Here is a 3,930-nt window from a genome sequence, read left to right as displayed (position 1 = left end):
GGAAATGAGAACATAGCTGCATCAGTTTGTGACCCTATGGGTGATAGGTGGGGAATTTAAGGTTGTCATGGTCAAGCAGGACATGGGAGCCCTGTGGGGGGGGGAGGGATGCTCACAGCTCTGTGTGCACAGCGCCTGGTGGAACACATGCATGAATCATCCACCCCACAGAAAAGATAGGCCTACCTAATTATCTGTCCTCTGCACTGCCAGGCAATGTATATTAAAATGTTTGAATAGAGAATACAACAGTAAGTCCAGTTTCAATTTAGCTTTTGCCTTCTGGAAAGCGTAAAAAAAAAAAGAAAAAAAAAGAAAAAAAAAAGAATACAATAACCAAAAGAAGATAAAATTCTCATCTTCTTTCTTTTAAATTGAAGTTTACCTAAGTTACACAAACGCTGCATTTTAGCAGCACCTTTTACACTTCAAAGGGTTTCCATGTTTATATTAAAATCTTGATCAGTGGGATTTATTATTGAACTAATTCCATTTGCAGGAGTAAACCCGCCATGCAGCAGGATGCATTTCGGTGGGCTGCTTTTTATCAAATAGTTGTGTGTGGCAGCAGGAAGGGCATCAGGCAGTTTGCTTAGTTAAACCCAGAGCTTTGCTGCAGTGCAAGCAGGTAACACACCATTCCTTGAGGAGTGCAAAAATGAAAGCGCAGAGCCTCTACATAAAGGTATAAATGCATATAGAAAACGTAGACAAGCTCTAAATACTTGTAAGAAGTATATAATAATATAAATGCATAACAATCCTTACATTAAAATGAGCAAAATCTGCATAAACCAGAACTTGGATATTAGGAATAATTTCCTCTCCAAAGAGCAGTCAGATGCTACCCAGGGGTGGGGGGTCACAATCCCTGCAGGTGTTCCAGAACTGTGGGCATGTGGCACTGAGGCACACAGTCACTGGTGGGGTGGGTTGGGTAGGGATCCTGGAGGTCTGTTCCAACCTTCATGGTCCTATGATTCTGTGATAAGAAGGGTAAACAACATAGCTTGACTTTGGGACATTCGTCCTCCTCCTCTTGCCAAGGATTCTGCTAACCTTAAGAAAAGCTTTCTCAAGCCAAGCTAACCAAAATACCTAAGGGAAGAAATTCAGGCCCCTGACTCCCCCTGTACTGCAGGCAGGGTTTTGCCCATGGGGACACTGTGCATGCAGCAGCTCTGCCCAGCCTGCCCGGTGAGCTTTGCTGGCGCTCGATGCCTTCCTTAACAAATGTTTCCCTCGTCCTTGAGATCTTCCCATTAAACATACCCCTGCCTCCTGCAGAAAGCAAGCTTGACCTTTTCTATAGAATTAAGAGCCAATTTATTGCATATTTTAAATTCATAATGAGATCAAGAGGGAGAGAGTGCTCAGATGACCTGGAGATCAGCCCAAGACAAGAGAGGTAATTGTTCCCCTAGTTGTGATGAATTCAATTACGCACGCGCCCCGAGCCCTGGGACGAGCTGTGAGCCACCTCAGGGGCAGCTCCTGGAACAGCCACAGAGCCCGAGGCTGTTCCCTTCCCAGCAGTGAGCCTATTCCAGCCCTGCTCCAGTGGGAAAATAAGCACACAGTGAGATGTGCTTGGGGAAGGATGCTGCGCTGGCACCGATCACTGATCTCGGATTGGAAAGTTATCTGCCTTGAGAGTGACAGCTAAAGCCACTCATTCTTGCTTAGAAATAAAAATGCCCTTCTTTGCTGCTCTGCATCAGCAGAAGCTATCCACATTGCTGGGAGGGGACATTGTGCTCAGCCATAGAGCTACAGGGGAGGGGATGGCGTGGGGCCACCCAGCACAGGGATGAGGGGTTACCCAGCGAGGGGCAGGAAGGTGCACTTCATGAGGAGCTGATCAGTTACATGCAAGGTTCTAAGGAGTGCATCACACTGTTTGAGGGGTGTTGGGGCTGTGGGACATTCCCTGAGCACCACTGCCTCCCTCCATTGCCAGAAAGCTGTGCCTCAACCTCTGGCAGGTGCCCTCTTTCCAAGCGATGGTGAAAACCTAGATCTATTATGCAGAATTGCAGATACAGGCCTCCAGCTAAGCGAGGCCATGTCTGCCCAAAACACAAGTTGCATTTTCAAAGCTCATCAGATTTTGCTGCTCAACTTGTCCTGATCCTTCCACGATGTTACTATACTTGAAATTAAAAAATAATGAAGGATCTTACAGGTTACCACCCAAACCCCACCAGGTCCAGATCCACACAGAGCAGACCAACCCTCCTTCTGTTCCAGCAGTGCCATCCCAGCATCACAGCTCCCCATCCCCAGCAGCACTCAGACCTCCCATCGCAGGGATCCCAGGCAGCTCTGGACGTGCTGACTCATTCACACATGCTGCCCCATTAAAGAGAAGGGGAATAAATTATTTTCTGCTGAAGCTCCTCCCACATTACAGATTGTATCACCAACTTGGCTTCACCCCAAACTGCCTCTACTGCCTCAAGGTGAAGCAGGCTCGCCCAGCACTGCCCCTCAGGCAGCCCAGGAGCATCCTCACCTGCAAACAGCTGAGGATTGAGGAACTTTATAAGCGCAGGCAAATGCAAACAGCAGTCATTTGCCATAGCTGGTAACAGCTATCAAGTGGGGTTTTATTACAAATAGCTTGCTGATTGTCTAACCTGCAAAAACAACTGATCATTTAATAAAAGCCATAACGTGAAGTGCAACTGCGAGCTATTAACCTGAATATGAAAAAGAATTTCAACTGAATTACAGATAAAGGAGACATACCGGCATGTTGCTATATTTTTGGTATGGGTTGGAGAGAACAAAGAATTAAAAGCTAAAATGGAAGCAAATGCTGTGCTAGCAACCTCCTGCTCACAGCACACCAGGTCCATGGCTCTAAGTAAACTCACCCAGCAGTCCTCAGGGCACCAATGCAGCAGGGACAGGTGCAAACTGGCAGGAAACTGAAAGGTGGTGGAGTCACCGTCCCTGGAGGTGTTTGAGAAACGTTTAAACATTGTACTGAGAGACGTGGTTTGGTGGGAAATCTCAGAGATGGGTGGGCGGCTGGACTGGGTGATCTTAGAGGTCTTTTCCGCCCTTGGTGACTCTATGATATGTTACACGAGGTGTGTTTTCCTGGCCAGAACTGTGTTTCTATGCATTTTCTCCAGTCAAAAGCTATTTGATATGCACACAAGTCCAGCTTCAAGAGGGGAAGGCAAAATCAAAGCACAGGAGATTGGTGGGTTAAAGGAGTGAAGGAAAGCGTTACAAACCAGGTGAAGAGGATGAGGTCTCTGCAAGGCTGCTCCCTGCCCACATTACCCTGCCTTAAGGAGGAAAGAACCTCTTCAGAGGAGAAAACATTTCTTTTTCAGTGGATTTGAATACTTTATTCCTAGCACATATCTCCTGTCCCCATGTGTTCATGCTAAACAGCAGCTCCAGCCAATTCTTCGAAGTCATCACCTCTTCCATTGATCTCTCTGCCTGATAAACAATTTCCATAGAAACTGGAAATACTCCCTAAACCAGTGGAGGCTTCCTTATTTCCAGCAATTATCTTAAGGTCTGATTTGCATGTTAAATGTCACCTGTATAAATTAAAACTGTTTACTGCTAACACTGCCATTGTTCTGAGCCGCTGGGCAATAGCCAGCTGCGGGCTGACTGCATCCTGCAGAAAGGTCTGCTATGCACTCCTTGGCATGGGTACAGCCCCCAGATGCCTGCAGTGACTGGAGCCTGACCCCTGCACTCAGCCCTGCTGCACACAGCATGCCAGAACATAGTGCATTGAACCATTAAGGTTGGGAAAGACCTCTAAGATCACTGAGTCCAACCATGAACTCATCATGCCATGCCCACTCACTGAATCGTTAAGGGTTGAGAAGACCTCTAAGATCCCCAAGTCCAACCCCAACCCACCCCACGTGGCCCAAAAGCCACGTCCTCAGT

The sequence above is a fragment of the Meleagris gallopavo genome, chromosome 14, assembly GCF_000146605.3.
Source record: "Meleagris gallopavo isolate NT-WF06-2002-E0010 breed Aviagen turkey brand Nicholas breeding stock chromosome 14, Turkey_5.1, whole genome shotgun sequence".
NCBI lineage: Eukaryota > Metazoa > Chordata > Aves > Galliformes > Phasianidae > Meleagris > Meleagris gallopavo.
This window is presented reverse-complemented; position numbering follows the sequence as displayed.